Below are 26,046 nucleotides of genomic sequence, written 5' to 3'. Positions count from 1 at the left end.
ACAAAGTTGTTATAGTGCATGCTCAATCCACAATGTCAAAGTTCCTGATACCAAAACATTTTAAAATATATCTTCTGCTTTTCACATACTTAAAAATAATTTCCTATTACAGATGTGTATACATTTTATTTTTTACAATTTTCTTTTTACCATAGTCAGCACCATTATTCCAAGGATTGTACAGACATTGGCTCAGTTTTATAAATCTGAGCCAAAAAATGGACACAGACAGCAACCAATCACATTCTATTTTCAGAAAGGAAAGCTGAGTTGTCATTTGATGCTATTTGTCCAAATTTTGTCTTGGACTGATGGATAAATCTCGATTGTTGTCACCATCTACGGGGCCCCCGGCATCAAGGGGCCCGATTGCCCAGTACTGTAAAGGCAAGGCCCTCTGAGCTTACATCACTTGCAACACCTGGTGGCGTCCCAGGTCCTGCAAATAGCCTCTGGAAGCCTGAAGACCCCACAAGATCAGAGTATCTGCTTTGTTAAAGCTTTTTGCGAACCCTTCTGTACATCTGTACACTGGCTGCCACCTGCCCATTCACCAAAATACATGTCTAGCTTCCAAAAAAAACACTATTGTGCTCCACTATTACTGTTACTGTAGATTTAGTGAGTTGCAGGCATCTACTACTCTTTCAGACAAATACTATTTTCTCTGTTTCTAAGTTGCTTCTGATCTTTCCCTCAACTAACCTCAGAGTGTTCCCTCTTGTTCTTGTCTTCAGTTTCTTGTTAAAGGCATTGCCCTCCTCAACCTTATTTAGGCCTTTAATATAGTGAAAGATTTTGATCATGTCCATCCTTTCCCTTCCTTTCTTCAGACAATACAGATTGAGATCTTTCAGTCTTTACTGGTTTTATGGTTTAGACCGTCCACCATTTTTATAGGCCATCTTTGGACCTGTTCTATTTTAGAACATTCTATTCTAGTTTTCAGAACTGGGTACAGTCTTTTAGATGTGGTCTCACTAGACCTTTATACAGCGGGATCACAATCTCCCTCTTCTCACTGGTTATACCTCTAGCTATACAGCCCAGCATATGATTAGCCTTTCCCTACCGCCTGGTTGCACTAGTGACACATTTTAAGGCTGCTAGAAATCACTACCCCTAAATCCAGCTTCCAATATGATACTTGGATAGGAGATTCCTTTCTTCCCAAGTGCATTATTTTAAATTTGGAAACATTAGTCTGCAGCTTCTATTGTTTTGACCACTAGTAAAGCTAAAATTTCTACAGACACCTCCAGGATTATCAACCCTGTTGAACACTTTGGTGTCATCAGCAGACAGGCAAATCTTACCTACCAAACCTTCTCCTATGTCACTTATATTATGTAACATATAAAATAGTAACATAGAATAGGCACAAGAATAGGACCCAGAACGGACCCTTGTGGTCTCCACTTGTAACCAATCTCCACTTGGTTTATACACCATGAGGCTAGGTTCACACTACGTATATTTCAGTCAGTATTGTGGTCCTCATATTGCAACCAAAACCAGGAGTGGATTGAAAACACAGAATGGATCTGTTCACACAATGTTGAAATTGAGTGGATGGCCGCCATTAAATGGCAAATATTAGCTGTTATTTTAAAACAACGGCTGTTGTAGTGAAATAATGGCCATTATTTACTGTTATATGGCGGCCATGCACTCAATTTCAACATTGTGTGGACAGAGCCTTTCTGTGTTTTTAACCCCTAGGCGACCTAGGACGTACCGGTACATGCTGGAAGTCTGTCCCCAGACGACCCTGGACGTACCGGTACGTCCTGAGCCATGAAGCGCGCTTCATAGCAGGTGGGGGCCGACTGCAATCAGCAGCCATCACCTCACCGTTAATGACACGCTGCAGCGATCGTGCTGCAGCGTGACATTAACTCATTAAATGCCGCGATCACAGCGCGGCCGCAGCGTTTAAGTGTAAGTGACAGGGGGAGTCCCCTGTCACTTACCGATCGGGACCCCTGCAGTGTGACTGTGGGGGTCCCGATCGGTAAAACGGACCACCGGAGGTCTCTTACCTGCTTCCGTGCGGTCCGATCGGCGCTCTGTTCTCTGAGCCTGCACAGGCAGGCTCAATGAGCAGATCGCCGATAACACTGATCAATGCTATGCCTATGGCATAGCAATGATCAGTGTAAAGATCCAAGTAGTGTATGTAGAAGTCCCCCAAAGGGACTTCAAATGTGTAAAAAAAAAGTTAAAAACACCAACACACTACACCAAAGCCACTCCCCAAATAAAAGTCTAAATCACCCCCCCCTATCCCATTATATAAATAAAACATATAAAAATAAATAAATAAATAAACATATAATATACCGCAGCGTGCGTAATTGTCTGATCTATTAAAATATTACAAGCGTCATTGCGAACGGTGAACGGCGTACACGAAAAGAGGGAAAAAAGTGCGCGGATTACCGATTTTATGTTACATTATATATAAAAAAAAATTTATAAAAAAAGTGATCAAAACGTCCGATCTTCACAAATATGGTATTAATAAAAACTAGAGATCATGGCGGAAAAAATTACACCCCATACAGCACCGTAGGTGAAAAAATAAAACTGTTATAAGTGTCAAAATATTTTATTAATTTATTATTATTTATTATTTATTAAATTATTAGTTTATTAATATTTCATTGCCATAAAAAAGGATTTCATAAAAAAAAAATATATATATAACATTAGAAAATCTGTGTAAACCTGCATATGGTTGTGTTCGGACTGACCTATAGAGTAATAGTATCACGTTGCTTTTACCATATAGTGCTTTACGTAGACACAGGAACCCCTCAAACGTTACCATATTGCATTCTTTTTTACGATTTCACCTATTTATATCTTCATAAATAATATATTTGGGATTCCATCATACATGTTATGGTAAAATGAAAGACGCCATTACAAAGTACAACTGGTCCTGTAACAAATAAGCCCTTACATGGCCTTGTAGATAGAAAACTGGAAGTGCTAGAGCTCTTAGAAGGGGAGGAGGGAAAAATGAAAGTGCAAAGATCAAAATTTGCGCGGTACACTGGGTCATTTTGGGCCTGATCCTCAAAGGGTTAATCCTCTCTTGATTTTGGTTGCAATATGAGGACCACAATACTGACTGAAATATACGTAGGGTGAACCCAGCCTTAATGATGACCACCTATATATCTATCCTTCAGCCAACCACCTCACATAATATCCCAAGATTAAAACTTTGTCAATTATCTACAAGACATACTGTAGGTTCATATTTACTAAAACAGTGTAATTCTGAGTTATTTAGGCTTAGACTATTAGTTGACCACCCTCTTGTTCATACCTGTCAAAAACGTGTTAACAAACTGCAGGTAGAGTTTGGCCAAGGAAGGGATGGGGCTGACACAGATGGTGAACCCTGAATTTGTCTCCGCCAACGGTCTCTGCCTACTAGCCTCAGACAGCCCTAGGTGACTGCAGGCAACTGGACGACAGTCCCTAACCTGCGGTAACATGATACACAAAACACAAACAAGACAAACTAACATACAAGGGATAGTCAACAGGCCATGGTCAAAACCAAACAGACAGCAAGATACAAAAGCGGTCCAAGAGAATATTCAGGTAACAGAGCCGAGGTCAGAATAAGACAGAAATAGCAGAGACATGAAAGAAAGATACAGAAAGCACACTTCAAAGAAGACTAATAACTGGCAAATGGTTAACAGACTGAAGAAGTATATACAGAGGGTCAGGGGTCTGGTCAGGACGTAGTTGGAAAAGAGGTCCAGGATCCAGCAAGAGTAAGTGGAAAAAAAAACCAGATGTCAATCACCTTAACAAACAGAGGTTAACAATGAAACGGCCAGAAGGAACTTAGCAGAGGATAGACAGGTGTGGCAGAGAAATAAATCAGCAGAGCATGAGTAGGACAGTGTTCAGACAGAGCTAGACAAATGCAAATAAAACACAGCATAAGCACAAATCCATGGCCAAAAGCCCAGTCTCAGTTGTACCTTAGAAATTGAGAACCGTGCCAATATTCCAACAGGTACAGTTATAAAACAAACATGCTGAAAATAAATAGTAAATGTGGAGGAAGTAACATCAGATGATTTTTGGGGCAACTCCACCATAATTCATGTACATTTGCAATACTAAATCTGGTCAATAAGTTCTCTAGAGAGTAAATAGATTGGTGGCTGCAAAAAAAGTTTTTTGTATAGGATGGGGGTTCCAATTCTTGTACCCCCATCAATAAGCTAGTTATCACCTATACTTTGGATGGGTGCCAACTTTTAATCTTGAGATAAACCATTATGAATACCATTAGGTGCATTTCTATACTGTGCATAACAAAAACAAAAAAACATTTTTCTTAAATATGTTGATCAGTTTCTATTCTGCATCCTACATGTTTTCACGTATAGTGCAGGCTGTTGCGTTCAAAGCGAAAACCATCAGGAGAGCCAACCTTTTATTTGGTCATAAATCAGCTTAGAAGATTGTAAAGAAGAGCTGGAAACCTGGCAGTCAGCCTGAAAACATGAAGGTTGCAGAATTGCATTTACAGGTGTCCATGATGTCATCCTATATATTATTTTAAACTTTGTCATTCTTTAAAGTGTAGCTGTCATTTTATCGTGGCGGCAGGATATGCTGTCAAAATCCTGCCGCTATGGTGTCTGTGCAGGTGCATGCAGGAGTAGGAGTTCGCCCAGAAGTACTGTTGGCTGCATTGTATAAAATGGCACTTCTGGAAGAGTTCTATTTCAGGTGCAAGCCTGCACAGACACCATAGCAGCAAGATTTTGACAATGTATCTTGCCACCATGATAAAATGACAGTTACACTTTAACTAAAACTTAACTGTAATAGGCGCTTGTTACAATGAAAGCTGATCTGGGTCTAGTCAGACATAACAGCTGTCAGTACTGACTAATAACACCCCATATTTCCATATGTGTTCATTGTGAACTGTGCTAAAAGCAATTAAAGGAGAAGTCAGGAGAAAACTTTTATTAAAGTATTGTATTGCCCCCCAAAAGTTACACAAATCACCAAAATACACCTTTTACGGGAAATGCTTATAAAGTGCTTTTTTCCCTGCACTTACTACTACATCAAGGCTTCACTTCCTGGATAAAATGGTGATGTCACGACCCGACTCCCAGAGCTGTGCGGGCTGTGGCTGCTGGAGAGGATGATGGCAGAGGGATGCTCAGTGTCCCTCTAGTGCCCTGTGTCCCTCAGTGTCCCCCTGCCATCATCCTCTCCAGCAGCCGCAGCCCGCACAGCTCTGGGAGTCGGGTCGTGACATCACCACGTTATCCAGGAAATGAAGCCTTGATACAGTAGTAAGTGCAGGGAAAAAAGTACTTTATAAGCATTTCCCGTAATAAGTGTTTATTGGTGATTTGCATAACTTTTGGGGGGCAATACAATACTTTAATAAAAATTTTCGCTGGGCTTCCCCTTTAAGTAGGCATAAACTGGATAAAACCTTTACTGATATCTCACTTGTACGTCCAGTCCCTCAGCTACCAGTGGCAGTTAAACTCTACATATAGATTTCTTATATAGAAGGTTTCACTAATATTAGGATGGAGAGTCTTCACAGTATGTACAATGAGCTTATAGAGATTTATTTGTCCAGATGCCTTTCTTGAAAGTATTACGTATTACCTTTTTGATTATAGGACATTAGCATTCTTAAAGGGAACCAATCAGCCCAATTGGGCCAATATGGTTCCCAGGAGCGCTGTATAAAGCTCCTGCAGCCGCCACAGTATTTACGGTACGCTGCTGCAGAAGCTTTATACTTGTGGAAAACAAGTTTTATTACCCAGGCGCGTGACAGACAGAGGCGGGGAGGTAGTCATCTGGGCGGGGAGCCGCCTGTGTCTAGTCACCGCTCTCTGCCTGTCAGCGCGCTCGGAGTGACAGGCAGAGATGTCCATTACTGGCCTCTCTGCCTGTCAATCATGTCCCAGAGCGCACTGACAGACAGAGAGCGGTGACTAGACACAGGCGGCTCCCCGCTTAGATGACTACCTCCCCGCCTCTGCCTGTCAAACTGTCAGGGCTGCGGTGGCGTCCCGTGGTCTGAGACACAGTCTCACCCACTCTCACTCTCCTGCTGCAGCCGCTGGAGCCCATGTGCAAGGGCTCGGCGCTGCTGTAGCTTCGGCCCCTGGGGGTGTCTCACCATCCCTCGTGTCTGCTCCCCGCTGTCCCGGGCCGGCGCGTGGGTCCCTGCCTCCTAGGGGGCACGCGCGCCGGCTGTCACAGGTTTAAAGGGACAGGTCACCCTTATTGGTAGTTGCACCAAACACACTGACATTATAAATACCTCCACCTGTCCTGCCCTGGCCTTGTTGGAGCCTCTGCATGCTTCCCATTACCGTGTGGCCCAGCTCTCTGTTGTTCTTGCCCATTACTCCTGCTTGTTGTTACTGCCTGTAGTCTCTGCCACCTGCGGTTCCGCTCGTGATTGCTATCTGTGTGACCACCTGGCTTCCTGCCCACCTGCTTTCCTACTGTTCCTGCTATACCTCGTCCGTCGTCACCAGCAAGCCAAGCCAAGGGTAGCGACCTGGGGTTCGCCTGCCTCAGCAAGTCAATCCCGCCATGTGGTGGGCCCTGGTGAAGACCAGCGGCCCCTTAGACTCCACTCCCTGGTGCGGCTTACGCCATAGCTGGTGATGGTCCAGTGGATCCACGACTCCAGTCATTACATACGCACCCGGGTTATTAAACTCGTTTTTCTCCGGTATAAAGCTTCTGCAGCAGCCGCGGCCAGTACGTGCCACAGCTGCTGCAGGGGCTCCTGGGAACCATATCAGCCCAATTGGGCTGACTGGTTCCCTTTAACTCAAGTCCTCAAGTACTCCCAAAATGTCATGTTTTGAGGTGATATAACGCCAGTCAGTACGTCAGGTATCACATTGGGTGTTCTTTTTATTGGACATCCTCAAAGCATCACCTGGTGGGGGTACTTACGGGCTAAAGGTTTCCATCTCAGGGCAATTTGTGGGCTTAGGAACACCTCTTTCATAGTTGGCACTGGAGAAAAATGTTTTTTTTTTTTTTTTTTTTTTTTTTGTGCATGGACATCCTAAAGAAAGGTACTCTGTGTATTCTTGGCCTACTATCTATTTAACACTGTCAGCTGTTTGTAGTGAATTTTGTGGCTGACAGATTCCCTTTAAATATTTCAAATTCTTTCTAAAATAAATAGAAATAGTAAAGTTGATGCATGTGTTTCAAATTCAAATTCCCTGCTGTTCTTGCTCTGACAGTTCCTTGACCATCACCAGTCTTTGCTTACTGCCCTGCTGTGATGGATTGTCTCTGTAAGTGATCAAGGCAGACAATTAGCAACACCTTTGACATGTCGACCTCAGTGATATCACTGCTGTGGCCAGTGATTGGCTGCCATGGACATGTGTGAAGATAAGATTTTATTGGTAAATTAAAGTAAACATAAAATATTGAGAGCCAGGAAGCCACTGGTGTGGGAGCTTTGGATAGTTGAAAGCTGATTGTATATATACAGTGATACTTCGGTTCTCGAACTTAATTGGTTCCGGAGGGCAGTTTGAGAACCAAGCAGTTTGAGAACTGAGCAGTGTTTTCCCATACAAAATAATGTAAATGTGTTTAATTGGTTCAAGCTCCAACCAATAATTACCTACAGTACCCATATATTGTGCCACTATATAGTACTTACTACTCCTCTGTGCCCCTATATAGTAGTTACACCCCTCTGTGCTCCCACTTAATAACTAGGTATGCTCTATAGGCACCTCTGTGCAGCCCCAATATAGTAAAGACCAAAAACGTTTAGATACTGAGTACTTCAAGACCCTGAAAAGTGTTTGAGAACCGAGCAAAAGTTTGAGAACCAAAGCAAACTTTCCTTGAAAATACAGTTTGAGTTCCAAGCAGTTAGAGAACCGACTATTCAACTATTCATCAACTACTTTATCTATTCTGTTTATTTACAAATAGTTTCATGCTGAGAATATTCTCATTTGTGGAATACCCTTGCTTAATATCCAATACCTTTGAGAAATGCTTGATAAAGTGCATTATTTGGTAGAAGTCTAGCAGTTCATAATATTTCAGAGTAAGCCTAGGTTCACACTGCGTTTTTGCATTCCGTTTTTTTACATCCGTTTTTTTTTTTTTTCAAAAAAACGGATGAAAAACGGATAAAAAACGGATGCATTTGTGTGCATCCGTTTTTATCCGTTTTTCCATTGACTTCCATTGTTAAAAAAAACTAATGTTTTTTTTACGGACACAAAAGTAGTGTCAGCTCCGTTTTTTTTACAATAGAAGTCAATGGAAAAACGAATCAAAACGGATGCACACAAATGCATCCGTTTAAAAAAAAAACAAAACATGGGACTACATGGGGCATCTACTATAGGGGGACTACACAGAGAGGGGCTGTCAAGGAGATGTCAAGGAGATGCACACAGGGGCCATCAATATGGAAGACTGAGCTAGGGACCATCTACACAGAGGGCGGCATATACTATCATGGGGAACACATAGAGTCAGCCTACCCACTTAAAGTGACTGTACCACCAGGCCCAGGCTGAAGCACTGGAGGCAGGCCGACCCACCCCCCCGTGGGAAAAAAACCCAGCCCCTCCATGACGTGACTCCATTAGAATCAATGGAACCCTATCATAGAGGGGCTAGGGTTTCCTCCCACTAAGGGTGGGTCAGCCCGCCTCCAGTGCTTCAGCCTGGGCCTGTTGGTACAGTCACTTTAATGAGGGTGTAAAGGGGCCATTACAGATGTGCAGTTTGTAGAGAGATGAGGATGATGTCAGTGTGAGGAGCCTAATATGTTTGTCTGGCAGATTCTGTGGATTCGTGGCTCGGAGAAGTTCACATAACGGCTCAGGAGAGATGGAGAAGAAGATGAAAAGGAAACAACTCCGATCAGAGAAGACGTCCCCTGTGAGTCACTTGATATAACTGCACTGTAATGTATATGGTGTACAGGACCTGTGTAGGGCTGGGTCAGCCTCTATATGACTGGATGAGGTAATAGTGATCTGTGCACAGTGGATGTTAGTCAGTAGCAGCTGCGGTGTTAGTCAATATGTGGTGGTATTAGTCAGTAGCAGTGGTGGTGTTAGTCAGTATGTGGTGGTATTATTTGTTACTTGTAATCTGGTACGGTGTTTTATTGGTCTTGGTATACTAGATTTGGTCAGTAACAATATGGTAATGGTGTGGTGGTAATATTTTCCCTTGTGTACTGGTATTATTGGCAATATCGGTCTCAGTATACAGGATTTGGTTAGTAACAGTATGGCGGTAACATGTATGGTGATAATATTTCCTATATACTTGTATTATTGGTAATATCGGTCTCTAGCTATTATCTATGTATCGCATCGCTTGGTCGAGGAACGTGGGGGGTGGGGGCGGGGGCCCAAGTTGACCTCTAGCACCAGGGCCCAAGGGACAGGTAAAGGTCAAAGATGAAGGAAAGATGAATGCAGCCGGTTATAAGCACTTATCAGCCTGAAATCTGTGCATGTGACGTGCTAGGATGTTCCAACATGACAATGATCCAAAACACAGAGCGAAGTCAACTTGTCATTGGCTACAGCAGAACAAAGTGAAGCTTCTGGAGTGGCCATCTCAGTCTTCTGACCTCAATATCATTGAGCCACTCTGGGAAAATCTCATGCAAGACAGCCCAGGAATTCACAGGAACTACCAAGAAGAATGGGCAGCTTTACCATCTGAGAAAATAAAGAGCCTCATCCACAACTACCGCAAAAGACTTCATCCTGTCATTGATGTTAGAGAGGGCAATATATGGTATTAAGAACTGGGGTTTGTGAAATTGTGATCAGGGTCATTTGGATGTTTTTGGTTGTCATTATGACTTAAAAAGAGAAAACACAGTTTGACAATAAATGGCTTCACCCAAACACTATCCATGAGTGAAAAGGTTTTTGTGTTTTTCATATTTTCTGAAAAAAGGACAATAAAGCAAAAAAGAGTATTTAAATATTTGAGCACAACTGTATATCTTTCATCACACCTAAGGTCCTTAAGTTACAATTCAGCTCCATTTACTTCAATGGAACTGAGCTGCAAAACCGCAGTCGAACTAAGGACAAGATTGCTGCTGTTTCTGGAAGAAAGTGTCTCTGTTTTCCTAAGCAGGGGCAACTCCTTTTAGCAAGTTTGTTTCCATATAAAAAGGTTATATTTGGTCATTATAAGTGATGAGAATGAAAAAAAACTTCAATTCTATACATTTTTCAATAAATGTCAAGCTTGGCCCACAACATTGTCCAAGTTTTTAATTTTGTCCCATTGTGCATTTGAGTTTGACACCTCAGTACTAGATAGTAGGATAGTAAGACTGAAATTATTGGGTTTAACTGACATATAATGTATATGGCCAAAGTAAGGTAAAGCTTTGGCCAAGAGGTGCAAAACACTAACTGATAGCAGAGTAGTGGTGTTGGTTTGACAAGTTCTCTTTTACAGCCCAGTAACCTGTAACAGAGAACTCCAGTCTGGCATATATAATTATTTATGAACATTAGAATAATAATAATAATAATAATAATAATAATAATAATAATAATAAAATGTTTATTTATATAGAGAATTTACACGAGAGAATTCTGCAGCATTTTAGTTTCACTTTTAGGAGTTTCCCTTTAATATAACTATTCCATGTTACTATACACAATAAATCTCTCTTATGTACAATCATATACACAGGGTTATTATGAAATCATCATCATCATGAACCAGAGGAAGAAACATTACGTCCATTTGGAATCAATATAGAACAAATTAATCTTTTAATACATGTCAGTGTCTGCAATCAATTCTGCACCACACAGTTGCACACCATGACCATCTGACCATTGGTAACAGGCCAGCATCTCAGGAGTGACACCCCACAAACACCACATCTTTCCTGAGCATTGGAGATCATCTTAAAAAAAAAAAAAAAAATTAAAAAAATTAAATATATATATATTCCGTCATTTGACTTATTTTAAACCCACATCCAGATAATATAGTTGTAATAACTACTTTTCCGTTATGATGTGTATATACTGTTGTGTTCATCTGTACAGTTTATACACAGTATATGCATCCATTAGTTCGGAAGTTCTTCTCTACTCTCCCTTCCAGAACTGACCAGGGTGCTGTTTTGTGTGGCGTAATTATTAACAATGAGGAAGACGTACATAGAAAGAAGGGCTTTGTTTTAATGGTCTCTATGATTTTAGGCTTTGTAGTCTCTTTATACGATTACATTTATCACCTTTTCTCAAAGCCAGGGAGTTTAGAAAGTTGTGAAGTTGCTTCTGCTAAGTACATCAGCCTGTTCTAAACTTGCGCACCAAGCTGTGAGCTCACTTTCTTTGTTCTGCTGGGAAGAGCACAAGAGAAAGGGAGGGAAAGGACATCAAGTAACAATGAACTCCTTCAGCAATTGGAGGGGGGTACAGTCCCATCTATTTCTCATACCTACTGTACGATTAATGTTTCAGTCCAAGAAGTCCATTTTTTGAGAATATCTGCCTGGACATAATAATAACAACTTATATTCAGCTGTATTTTCTATAGCCTACAACATATCAAGCATACATAGAAGATAGAGACAGTTTTATCCCAGGTAAGTGTCCCACTCAGCCCATTCTATCATGTACTATGAATGCTATAATTCAATTTATTACACATATTATGTATCTATATATGTATAAATGTAGTAGTGCTCAGTTTGTCTAGACTGGTTTATGCTGATATCATGATTTTTTTTGCTTCTACCAGGTAAACCTCCCCTAGCATATTAGGACTAAAATGTCATATATTTCATCTACATGCAAGAATAACACATTTGGCTCCGCCGCATCTGTATAACCATATCCTGACATGGTATTTAAGAAATGGAAAGTTACATATTATTGACCTTTAGAAAACAGTTCTGTTTCTTACAAGTTTTCTGTTCTTACTTGTTTTACAATGTTGAGGACTTGTATAGCTTCCCAATGATGCCTATACTATTGCCATATATACAAATATTATTACAGAACAATCCTAACTTGCAGAATAACTTTAGGGATGATCTAAATGGAAAAAGTTCATGTAAACTTTTCCTTCAAAACTTTCCTGCTTGTAGTTTCTCACTAGAGACCCCCAAAATCCTTATCACAGCTTCCCACAACATTGACCACACCACTACATAGTGCTTTTGGATGAAACAAACCCCAAACTGGAGCAGCCAGCTATAGTCTTCGGGCTGTGCCTTTAAAGTCTGCTGTTTATTTTGCACTCCCTCCTCCTCCTCCCTCTCTGCTGCTGGAACGTGCACTTAGTAAGCAGAAAAGGGAGAAGAGGAGCTGACTGACTAACAACTCTACTCTGCAAAACAACAACAACAACTTTGTAACAAGTGCTTAGAAGATGGCTAAAGGATACCTGACTGTCAGGGTGCAGAAGAAGTCAGATCCACAAAGGAGCCCTGCAAACAAGCTCCCAGTTGCTGTGGCTACCCATCCTTGCCCTGCACTTTTTTGTTTAGTGGGAGGTGCCAGCAAACTCATTCTGGTCCCAAATTGTTTTGTGAAACAAGTGAAACTTCTGGAGGATTGAAAGAGTCCTGGTTTCCAGTGGGTGCTCTCCTTGCTGCTGCTGCAGGCTGTGCAACAGGTAGGTTGCTGTGACGCCTAGCTCATCTCTTTGTTGTTGAACCTAAGTCCAAGGACAATGAGATGTGGGAGGGGAGTGTCCTGGACGGGACAGGACACTGGAGACACACTGCTTGGTTCACACCTAATATCTTCATCAGCATCATCAGCTTCTTCACCCTTTCTCTTCCACTCTTTAAAAGCCCAGAGTTTTAGAGGATCAACTTGATTTGAAGGACTTTGCCTGATCAGGAGAGCAGCCCAAACAAAGAGGAACATCCATGGGCACCCAAGAGTCGGGCTCCCTGCTCCCCACTTGCTGGTCTTGATGGATCTGCCATGAAGTTTACCTGCATGTCATTGAGGATGGGCTGAAACTAATGCAGGACAAAAGTTTCGTGACAAAGTGTGAGGAATAGCAGTGGATGTAGTAGTGTGCAGGATCCTGACTAGACAAGGGAGGAGGGTGGGAGCGACAAACCTGCTGCTGCTGCTGCAGAGCTCCAGCTCTTTGTTTGCTCCGAGAACTTGAACAAAAGGAAAAGTCTGAAGAACTCTTTATCTGCATCTCTATCTCACAGCAGTCCTTCTCCTCCAAGCCTTGCTGTGCTCGGTGTCTTCAGAAACTCCTCCAGCAAGAAGGACCTCAAGGTCATTGTTACCTGCAAGTCACCAAGCTGCTTGAGAACTTTCTGCTCTCAGAGGTGAGCTGCATAAAGTGGGATGTGGGAGGGCAGGATCAGGTGGAGTGGAAGTTTACTGCCTAGCACTTTATGTTACATTACCTGAGCACATCCTATGGATTTATATCAAGGGAAACTTTTATGGTTACTTTACTATGTACTATTTCACTCACTCTTAGCTATAGGATGTTCTTATAACCAACACTTTACATATAGGTTATCACTTTTATAGTTATTCATTTCTTGTATAGACAACCCTTTCATAAATAATTGGTTTTTATTCATTCAGCTTTTATCTTTATTGAATTGTATTACTGTGTATATAGGAGAGGTGGTTTACTAGAAACCTATGAAATAATAAGGGTTACGTGCGTTTGTAAATGACGCCTTACACCATACGATTAATCGGCAGTGAGAAAATTAGACAGTGGCAAAAGTTTCCAAACTTTGACTAAAGTTTACCGACGGGGAAAAAGTTGTGACGCAGCGCGGAGAACACGGATGAGCTTTTAGTTTATTTTTTTTTACTTACAAAGTTATATTTTATTAAAGTTGTTTATTTGTTACCTCTTAGATAATATGTGTTATTAATATTTAAGTTTTAAACTTGATACAGAGAAAGATCTGACGCGTGGGATTCATGAGAAATCTTACTAATATGTGTTGTAGTAGTATTAATTTGTCTTTTTTGTCTTTAGCCCTTGATAAGTCAGTCTATAAAGCCAATTGTGGAAGCATGTTTTCTTATTAACAGCTGAGATACTAATCACCATTGTTCCAGTAACTGTAGAAAGGCCACTAAGTTTGGACAGAAGATTTATCACTACATTCCCATTGTTCGAAATAAGCAAAGGAAATGGTTAAATCGTGATAATAGGTTTTATATATATACTTCAATGTGTCTGCATATTCCTGTAACCACATAAAAGCAGTTCATGCAGATGTTAGACAAGAGAATGGTTTGCATTTAGAAAGCCATATGTAGCGAGAAGGGCATATTTACCCAACATGGTAGACGTATGGCATAAAAAGAAAAAAAATAATAAAAAAACCCCCAAAAAGCGACATTTCTACTCTAACACACAATGATGCTATATACCAGTGGTGAATACGTTTTCATTTTTTACACTTTCTCTTATTTATCTGGATTGAGTAGGACACTAACTTGTAAATGATGGCATATTACTAATGTATGTATTATATATTTAAAAAATATGCATGTACTATTAGGACAAGTACATGAGTGCCTGTTCATATTGTGTATTCCTTCATTTAGTTCTTGTGGCCATTCATTGGTATAGTAACAGTCATACTGGTGGAAACCCTTGCCAGTTCTTTCCTATCAATGAGCCATTGTTTTATTCCAACAGCGCTCTCTACAGCTACAGTGCCTTGTCATATTGTGTTGTGCCACTTCCCATCACAAACATATTCATTTCCAATTTAATTCAAGTCTCAATAAAGTTTTGATTATTTGATGTTTTATTACTATTTTTCTTTAATAAAACCAACGCACAATTTTATTAGTCAGGGTATTTATTAAGTAATTATTAAATAATTGTCTAATATGGGTTTATGTATACAACGAGCCTACATTTGGCTATGAAAATGAAGCCTTTCTTTCCATGTAGATTCAACATTTGAATAAAAATTCACAATTACTGAACAAAAATATTAAATTTTCTATTTTTTCATCATACAGAGCTTCTCTTGGATTTGTTAAAGATACAGGAGACTATGGTTGAATTTGGTTTCCAAATACATTATCTTTAAGCACATACTTTGAAGTATGAAGATACGATGGGTTCTAAACCAAGGATTTTTGGACTCGTGGATGGATTAAACTGGTTCTGCATAGCTGGATAATATAACTTTTTGGTTTTGGGTCTTTGCCAAATACTTCTGCTTGGATTAAAGAATAAGCTTCATCATTGTGATTTGGCCACATTATCGAGGTACATTTTACCTTTTCTTTTCCTCTTTTTATAAAGCGTATTATTTTTATACAATTATTGTGTATATATCTCTTTATTCATGTGAGCTGCAGATGTGAGATTATTCTATCGGCAGTTATTGGATATAGTTTTTTATGGACGCACTAATATGATGTAAATTCTACTTTCTGTGGAAAAGATGGAATTTAGTAAAGATTGGCCTTAGCGATCCATGCTTCTCATGCAATAAATTAGCAGACACGTGATTCTGCTCCATTTAGGCGGGAAACAATTATAAACTATACACAGACTAACACATCCCTTTCATGGCTCCCTAGAATATTGTATGTTTGCATGAAAGAGAAAGGCTGAAGGAGAGGCACGTGCCAGTGGTTACACAGTTAAGCATGACCTAGCCAAATGATTACATTCAAATGCATTTTAGGGCATTATGTCCCCAAATATTATGTGCAGATTAGAATTGCATAGACTATAAAGTGATCCTTGGAACATGTTGTGTAGAGTCTTTTGTTATGTTTTTGGTTGAAATTGTTGGGTTTTAGCAGGGTTTTGTGCAGTCAAAGATGGCTTCCTACAGGGCTGTATGCTTACTCATTCAAAGTTGACAGGGCTTTGTTTTCAGACTCTGTGCTTGACATTGTAATGAATTTTGCATGAGTCAAAATTGTCCAGATGGGTTTTGGTTACGATCTACAACCTTTTTATCAAATGCCTATCTGGGTCCAGCTGTGCCTCTACTAAATGTATATTTACAACATTGGTGTGCATTGCATATATGTTGTCTTTTCTTATGGTATATATAGATAATTGATGTATATCTTCTTCTGTTCTCTTCTGTTCTTTCCTTTGAATATGACATTAGAGATAGACCACGACTGCTTCGCTGGTGTAGGTTTATTTATTGTATAGTTAAATATGATCGATCTATCTATCTATCTATCTATAATGGTACATATACTTATCCCAAAGGATAAGGATAAATATGACATGTGGCCCACAACCTTACTCAGTCTTATACTCACTGTTGGTTTACATCTGCATAGTGAATAGGGCATTTTGCTCTAAATATTTACTACGTGTGGTGTTAGCCAACATTGCCACACACTGCCCTACACATAACCAACCTCACCACACCCCATACTTCTACTTGTTTCAGTATTATTATTTTTTTCTTAACTTTGGTTTGATAATTGTATTGTGGAATTTAAAAAAATGCTTGTATTGTAAAGGCAAGGTTTACAGATGTTGTTAGCATCTGGTTTAGTACAGCTACACACTATTTACTGTCATTGGCTTTTGACTATTTTGTACTGTCTATATAAAATCATAGATTGGAACAACGCTTTTGACATCCATAGCTCATATCACCTATAAAAAGTATGGTTTTAACTGGGCAAAAAAAAAGTACAGAAAAATATTGGGTTTTGTGGACTGAGTGTATATTGCTTACCGGGTAATGCCTTCTCTTTGAGCTATTACAGCACACAGAGGGAGTATAAAATATGTCTTAACCTGGCCTTAAATTTACAATATGTAAGAAGCACGCCTTGGCAACCATTCTTGTACATAGTGAAATGTAACATGTATGGTAAAAGGATATATCTATAAACGTATGAAGTGGAGAATTTGTCATAGGTAAGTAAATCTGATCACATATGGGGTTCCGGTAACAATATTATAGCATAATAAAAGATTTATAGAAAGAATTATACTGCATTGTACATAGAAGACCTTGACCAGATACCGATACAATAAAAAAACAAGTCATAGAATGACAGAAAATATGTTTAAAAAAAAAAAAGAATTATATGAATAGCCAAAGGTCTGCGTGCTTGCCTATTCAGGAGCGGCCATGTTAGATTCTGAGAGAACTGACTCAACGATGCTTAATAACGCTGAGTAACTGGAAAACCTCATGACCACATAATAGCTGGCAGACCTCACAATGAAGATTATGTAATGTTGCTTAACTATGCATATTTTATACCAAAAGAACGGAACAGAGACGAGAACGAGTGGATGTTCTTTTCAGAAAACTTTCTAGCTGAGCAATGCATATTTTCCTGATGTCTTAATATCACGGTTTAGAGAGAAGAGGCCTTTTCTAATGACTACATTGCACTGATAGTTTAGGACATTAGAGAGTTTGCACAACGTTACATAATATGTAAAGTGTTTGTCGATGTCCCAATGTTCTTATGTAAAGCCGCCAGTGCCACTCATTACAGATATAACCATAAAGCCGAGCTCTATAAAGATCTTGTTGGCTGTGACAAAAGTACTTTGCAGGGAAGTGCTGGTAGTGTTGGTAGACACACCCAGAACATTTCTTTTTAACTGCATATTTCTATAGTTCATACATTATGTTGGGTACTTCGAGCATGATATATTCCACACCTTCCGCCTAAATTCCTTCCAGGAATGCTCTGAAATAAAGAACACAACATGCAGATTGGGCAGCAGTTTTCAAACCCTGAATACTTCATAGCTTTTGTGTTCCTACCGTTATGTAAAATGCAACCGGCTTTTGTACTGTATCTGAATAGCTGGCACAGTATTTTCCATTCAGCCTCCCTGCTTCCAACTCACTCAAACTAATAAAAGAAAAAGCCCAGAATTCTATCCGAGTTCTTAAGAAACAAGTTGGAGTTATAAGAAAATAGGGCTTTTGGTAGGCCTGCTTGGTTAAAGTTTTCCATTTATATTGTAAGATCCCACAAGGAGGAATCTTAAGTTCTTTTGTAGCAGTGTGTACATATTTATGCTGTGTCACGTCTCATGGGCTCTTTGTTACCCACTGTACAATGCTGTAGAGAGCACTGGTGCCTTAGAAATGCATTGGCTTTTCTTCCATCTGGGCTTGTTTGCTGGACGGTTATGTAACCCAAGACAACAAATTGTAAATTCTACATTTCTCTTTAATCTCGCCTTACATTCAGCGGGAATAGTTTTTTAGAATCTCTCAAAAAGTCTATAGAAGGCCAAGACATGGTAAATCACGGCGTACTAGAGGTGGTTCCCCCGTGATTTCTTTGTTGCATCATCGAAGCAATAAAATAATAAAAAAGCTACATTATGTTTTAATGATTGCATAAAACAGTCCTGTATGCTTGTGTAATTGGAGCTCATAATAGCGATTTGTTTTATGGCAATTTATAATGAGCGAAATATTCACAGGTACAGTATTGTGAGTCTGTCTAGCTGTAGTGGTAAGCTTGGTTTTACAGTTATTCTAAGGTGAAGGTGCGTTCTAAATGTCAATAAGCATAATGCGCCTTATATACTCTTAGTGTAATAATAAATACTGAGGCAGATTGGCCAAGTAGGGCACTTTTGATTACTATTGACTTTAAAGGGGCAAATGTTTGGAAAAATATAATGACAGGTATATATATATATATATATATATATATATATATATATGTTCTTTACCACAGTTAATGTTAGTTGATGAAATATGGTAATAATGGTGATGAAATTTGGCAAACACCTTACATCATTTGGAAACGCCTGTAGGTTTAGTATGGTATCATGCAATGTCCAGTTTGTGGTCAGAGAATGCATTTTAACCTATTAATATTTAGAAAATATATAATAGCATGATATCTATCTATCTATCTATCTATCTATTCCTTTGTGGAGTTTTGGCAAGTGAAAGGTTTTTGGTGCCATTTTAGAGGTTTTTATTGTTCAAATTTTGTGGGTTTGATTCCTTTTTTCCCCTGTCTGAATTTGTGCTCATTGTGCTGGCCCTTATAACATTATTTATATATGGAATATATAAAACATTCCATATAAAACATACTATATATGTATATGTTATTGTTTAGTAATAGGTATATGTCACTGGTATGTCACTATATTGTAGTTTTTTTTGTGAGAGCTGTTCAGAAGTATAAAGACACACACACACACACACACACACACACACACACCTACACTTGCATATTTAAATGTGTGCATAGATGATATGTCTATATCTGTATGTCCGGATATATAGTTTAGAAAAAAAATAACATAATAGGAGTAATACGACAAAAAAACAGCAAAATAGTTCTCTCACTCTCTCTCTCTCTATACACATATAGACACAAATCCACACTTTTTGTTAACATAATGGCAGTATGTTGTGTGTGTGTGTATATATATATCTGTGTTCATTTCCAGGTATGACAGATTGTGTATTTCTTGGCAAATATATGGAAATATAACTCTACTTGAATGAAATTCCCAATAAATAACATTATTAGTATGTAGCTATATTACAAATATGTAATTGATAATAAATCATAATGCCAGCTAAAAACCCATATTTAGGTTACTAAAAAGCATGGTTAAATAGTAGTGGTCACATGCTTTGCTTATAGACGTTGGCACATGACATGAATTGACTATATCAAAGAGTATAAATACTGTCAGGGTGTATCATAACATAGCTGGCAACTGTTAGTGAAGTCAAGGGCAATGTAGTGTACAAATATAAGATCCAAAATTGTAGCCTTGACAATTTTCTATCATTCGTTATTAGGCTACATTCATACCTCACGGATTTGCCTATAGGTGAGCCTAAGAGGATCTGCAGCAGAAATCTAACACTTGAATTCTGTTGTTGATGTGCCATTAATGTACCACAAATCCACACAAAGACTAGACCTACTGTCATTCAATGGGTCTTTTTGGCAGCCTTTCTTTGTGGAGTCTGTGGAAATACTGTTTCTGTAGATATTTTTTTCTAATCTGTGGCCAAAAATCCACTCAGGTTTATTCCTAGAGTGTTTATTCCCAGATTGGTGTTGAAGAAAACAAATTCACATGCATTGGGCGTGGAATGTTTTTGGATCTGATGAGGATTTAGGCACATGCTCCATGCCCAAATCCTCAACAAATCTGTTACATAAGAACATACCCTTATTCAATATATGTGAATGTATATGTACATAGCACTAGGTCTTACTGTAGCAATTCAAGATCTATCACTTCCTTATGCGGTGTCTAGTATGCAGTGAAGCAGTAGGACAATGCTCTTGTATACTATTCAAAAATACTGGCAACTGCCCTACTCCGAGCCATGTGCTCTTCACACTGTCCAGTTGGTCAGTGTTCTCATTCTTTAGAATCTGATCAGAAACATCTGGACTGTTGTATCAAGCGGTCTCAGGGCGTCTCTTTCCTTTCTTCCTATTTGATTACATACAATAATGAATGCTTACATTAACAGTTGACGACCAAGCGGTGTCCTTTCATAAATATAATCTAGACAACGATAGAATGGTATACTGTTAAAATACTGTCTCAGTATATGCTCAACAAGACACTAGATGCATATTCTGTCTCCTACTGATAGGGCATTATTCAGCCATCTTGGAACACTTAGTAGGCTGCTCACGTACATTTTGTATTCTTGACAGAGATGAGAAATGACCAGTAAATCTCAGGAGCCCGTGATCTAGGCAAGCTTGTCCACACCCACCATTTTATCGCTGAAAACACCTCAAGAACACTTCAATAAACAGACCTAAGAAATATAACTATACAACTTTGATTAACAACTGTTACCCTTAATCCAAAAAATATAGGCTTCTTGATTATTCTTTTGTACGGCAAAATGTCCACTATCCCTTCTTGGAATTCGCTGTCTTTTGTTGTCTTTCTGACACCCTTTTGAGTCTCGGTGCATTAATATGAGTAGGAGAGATGTCAATGGACTTCTTGGCAATAGCAAAGGATTTCAGGGGTATTGTATAACATAGAAGGCCTGAATCACTGTGTGGCAAATCTGTATGCAACACCAGGCGTATTTTCCTAATGTATTCTGCTGGTGTATTTCTATACTTTGTGAGCATTCATTAGCCCAAGCGCAGTGCAACTTACAATAGAAGTCATACTAAAAGGAACTGTTTATCTGTGGGGAAAGAACTATAATCAAGGACATCTTACACATCTCCCAACATTTTTATGACACCACTGATCCATAAATGTTCCAGATCTTCATGCCCTTCATGAGCCGTGTCATATATCTTTCTTTTCAACTACCCAAGCTGTCATCGAATACAGTGTTTCACGCTATTATTTGTAGGTAGCAAGCACATAAAAGGTCCACTCACCCATGTTTGCAGTGTTATTAGTTGAAAAACTTGCAACAGACTAAAAGAGACAGATATAGTCTGTGTTATACTGAAGGTGCCCAGGAAGCCCTCAAGCCAGTAGGTAGATACATTAAATTGTAGGACTCAACATGAAGCTATTGCTAGTAATTCCTATGTTGTATTCTGTAACACCCCAAGCATTCATTTATGCACATTGCCGTGCTGCCTGTGAAAGTTATTTGTTGTTTGAGTACATATTGAGCAAAAATGCTAGTAGGGTGCTCGGATGCTATGGTGACAGTGCTGCCTACATGAAGGTTTAGATGGTCTATGATGAGAGACATATTTGTTAAGGGTAAAGTCTGTAACTAAGGTCCAGCATATAAAGCCAGTGTTAGCAGCAGTTTTGAGTAGCATGGCATGACAGCAAGAATATAACTACTGGTTCCAAAGAGATAAATGGCCTTTTTAATTGCATGTAAGAATAATGATCTTATTGAGTAGATGAGGAATGATGGAAGTAACTGAAGATAGTTGTAAATTAGACATTTACCATTGCCTATTATGTGCCATTCTTTGATATCAACAACTGGAGTTGCAGTTTTGTTTAAAAAAATATATAGATTTTAGTGTCAATGTCAAATGTCATATTCCTAATTTCCATGTGTTTGTATCCTAGAACCAATCCCCAGTACTGCTCTAGGTGTTAATGATCAAGTCAAACATTTATGACAAATCAATGGCACCCATGAGCTAACAGAATACCGGTATCATTAACCCTAGCCATTTAGTAAACTCATCTCCTTCTCAAAACTGACCACTTCTTTCCGCATTTCTTAATCAGCATAAACCTCAATACAGGGAGTCAATACAGGGAGTCAAAGAAAAATATTAGATATGTCATAAATTCAATCCCCACAGTAGAGAAACCAGATTATGTGAGTGTTGCTCTTATGTAGCCAGAGGTTGTAGTTTACTGTATAAGGTCCTAGGAGTATGTTTACAGGCAGCGGATTAGTTGTAGAAGTTTGTGCAGCTGAAAATTGGGATGTTTGTGGACTTTTAGAAACCCTATTCCAATGTATAGAACAGCCACAGAAATGGATATGCTGTGTTTGAACATACTAATAAACCTAAATAAACTATTAGTCTATAAAATTCTTCTTGGACAAGGAGGTCATGGCGATAGAATATATGCTAAGGGTTGGCCTGGCAGTTCCTGTCCGTTGTATGATACATTGGAACTATAACAGGGATATTAGGTTAGTGGCCAGGATTCTATTCATGGTTGTGATTTTTTGTTATTTGGAATTAAAACAGAATATTTTTTTGCCTTATCTCTGTTTTAATGTAATGTATCTATTGTAATAAATCTAATGTATCATATCTGTGCAATAGTCTAAATATGCTAAAAATAATATGTAATTACATTAGTCATTTATTCTGCATTGTTCACATTACATATAAAATATTTCTGTGACTATTAGGTGGGACAATACAAGTTCATTACCTTATGTCACCATTACTAAAAATACATTTTCTTTTAATGCCAAATAGTGTTGGTATAATGTAAATTGAAACAAAGGCTGGCTTTCTATATGACCTGTCAGTCATCCTTGTGCTTCATTAAGTCATCCAATGATATAGGAGGTCGGCTGATGATTGACAGCACTGCTTCCCAAGGGGCTGTGTTCTGTCTGTGGTATTTTAGTTCTATATGATTTACTGACAAGTGGATTGGTGAATGTTAGAATCTTGCCTCGAAATACAGTGCACTTGAGATTACAATGGGTTATATTATATTTTTCTTTTTTTAAATAAATAAACCAAGGATTTAGCTGTTCATGTGTTTACTATGCTAGTAGCAGCCACAGTGACACTAGTATTATTCAGAAGTGTTTGGTTTAGTGATAACCTGGAAGATATTAAAAAGTCTATACATGGTGAACCGAGACAGCAGAAATGCAATTATGCTGTAATGACTGATAAATTGCTCTTTAATTTAGTTTTCCAACATAATATAGAAAACTGAAATGAGGCAAGTATATGATGAGAGCAACTATTAAGTCTGGAATTCCGATTATTTCAATTATTGCATATTACAAATTTCCAGTTCAAACTGTTACTGTTTGCTGATTATGTCGCCCATGTAATCCTAATGACCAAGTACAATGTGTATTTATCAGAAGTAAGGCTTTTCAAGTAATTATTTTAGCTTTGTGGTAGAAAATTTAGAAAAGTTATTGTTCGTCTTCCTGAAAGTGACACTCTGTAAAAGAATCAGCTGTATCTCCTGCCAGAGTTTACAAGCAATGGTGGGAGCTGTGGAATCAGACCAGACTGTTAAAGAGGACCTCCCCGATGCACTTCTTAAGGGTGCGTTCACATGTAACGGATCCCCAGCGGATTTCTCACTGCGAATTAGCAGCGAGATCCGCTGCGGATCCCTGTTCTGTACACTTATGGGCAGACAAACTTGCAGCGGGGTGGATATTCCGCTGTGAGTATGTCTGCACCCTTCCCCGTTAACCCCCCCACTGCCAGAGTGTAAACTTCACCTGGTCCCCGCTCTGGCTTGCTTCGGGGCCGAGTGGGACGTGCCGGAAGCCCCAAAGCAAGCCAGAGCGAGCTGGGTGCGGCCATACAGCGGGATGTTTGTCTGCCCAAAGAGTGTACAGGGCAGGGATCTGCAGCGGATCTCAAGAAATCCGCTGCAGATGCATTATGTGTGAACACACCCTAAAGGGGTATTTTGGGGAATCAGCCAATCAGTGGTTGAAGTAGGACACTTTTGTGGCCTGATTGGCTGAGTGTCCAGTTTCTTTGCTGACCCCAGGAAGTGCTACACTAGCGGGACCGGGTGCAGAGCAGGGAAGGTGAGTATAGTTTGTTTCTATTTGATAGCAGCCTCTGCATAATTATTCAGTGCAAATACTTTCTGAAATACCCCTGTAATGTGCTTTTTTCTGTGCCACCTTGTTCACTGGCTATCTGTGCCATCAGTGCCTGTAGCCTGTTCTCAATGGTTACTCAGATTCATGTCCTGCTGAAAACTTAGCAGTGGTGACATCCCCTTGACAGTCTATGAACATCATTGCTGCTCAAATTGACTTTTAACGCAGCTCAGGTATACCCCGTCTCAGGTGGTAAAGGACCTATGCATTTTATTGGCCAGGACCCCAGATCACTCTCAGACATCTCCTAAATAAAGCTTAGGATATATTCACACTTGTATTGGAAGCTCATAATAAAGCACAATATACAAACATCATGGTAGGTTCCATTCTAACTGCTGCTTTCTGTTATTAGATGTATTCAGCCCCATCACCTCCTTCCCATTTATGATAGAAACCACAAAACAGTTATAAATAAAGCCTTAAAGCATTACTGTAATTTATGTTACCTTTTGATGTCACACAGACATATCAGAAGTTCAAATCAGTTTGGGTCCCATTGTTGAAACCCCTTCTTAGGCCACATTCACACACCCGTAGTGCAGTCCGCAGCCGCAGACCGCACTACCATATGTGCATCCGTAGTGATCCGTGCTTTCCAGAGCACTACATTCACACATCATTACCCTAGCGAAACGTGCCGCAAAAAAACAGTCCCCATTACATGTCTGTTTTTTTCTGCGGCATGAATCACGGCCCCGTATACACGTACGGATGTGTGAACAGGGCCATAGGATAACATTGGTTTCATGTTCTGTCCGCAATTGCGTACCCGCAAATTGCGGACAGAACAACGAATGTGTGAATTAGGCCTTATTGTTAGTTATAGCTGGGGGATGGGCACAGTAGAGTGTTTTACTTCATGGCTGGCCATCTGATCCAACTCATTGCAGATACATTCAAGACAGGCTTTATAGACTTATAAAGGAGTCCACCCCTTGCAATAATAGGGATTGAGTGGTCAGCCCGAGATTGAAGCATTCTGCTGCATGCTTCACCAAGCTATAACTAATAATGTGCCACATGTCAGAAGTTAACCTAATAGACTGTACCGCTTTAGTTATAATACAATTATATAAAGTAATGTGAAAGTTGTATGTACTTTACAAATGAATTTATTTGAAATACGTGTTATAAAAAAAAGCTTCCCCCATGTTAGTCTTGATACATTTTGGGGGTCATTTATAAAAATCTGCACCGAGCTTACACCAGTCAAAAAAGTTGCATGTTTTTGCTTGCTCAAGAAATTGTGCGACTTTTCAACAGTCTGCACCCTGCTCGCCAATTGGGTGGCAAGAAGTCATGGCATTGCACGGTGTGTCCTTCCATGGAAAAGATTGACTAGATTTCTTAGGCTGCCTAACAGCGGCATTAGATGTGCAGGATTTGTCAAGAGATTTGTGCCTCATCATAAATCCACTGGAATGGACACACGAGGAGTACGAAATTTAAACAATTTTATAAACGCTGCTCTTAAGTGTCCGCTCAATAGTAGGTTCACACTTATCCCTCACCAGTACATTTACAATGTATTAAAAAAGTATCCTACAGTTTCCTTTTTGACTTGAATGGAGCATACATAGTCAAAAGTATGGCACTTTTGACTATATTTTGCCTCCTAAAGTTTGCATATGATTTTTTGGGGTATGGAAATATCCCTCTCACCATGCTTT

General features: G+C 39.4%; 1 long non-coding RNA gene across 2 annotated transcripts in view; it reads left to right on the top strand.

The window, feature by feature from the left end:
* Window positions 1–12,414: 12,414 nt before the first annotated feature.
* LOC138784553 (uncharacterized) overlaps window positions 12,415–26,046 on the top strand; it is a 277,446-nt gene continuing 263,814 nt past the window's right edge. For both annotated transcript variants that reach the window (XR_011361875.1, XR_011361874.1), the window contains exons 1-2: window positions 12,415–13,399; window positions 15,081–15,333. This is a non-coding gene — a long non-coding RNA (uncharacterized lncRNA). The remainder of the gene's footprint in view (window positions 13,400–15,080; window positions 15,334–26,046) is intronic.

This window comes from Dendropsophus ebraccatus, chromosome 2 (genome assembly GCF_027789765.1).
Source record: "Dendropsophus ebraccatus isolate aDenEbr1 chromosome 2, aDenEbr1.pat, whole genome shotgun sequence".
Classification (NCBI taxonomy): Eukaryota; Metazoa; Chordata; class Amphibia; order Anura; family Hylidae; genus Dendropsophus; species Dendropsophus ebraccatus.
Note: the sequence above shows the minus strand (reverse complement) of the source record. Positions and strands in the feature narration are given on the sequence as shown.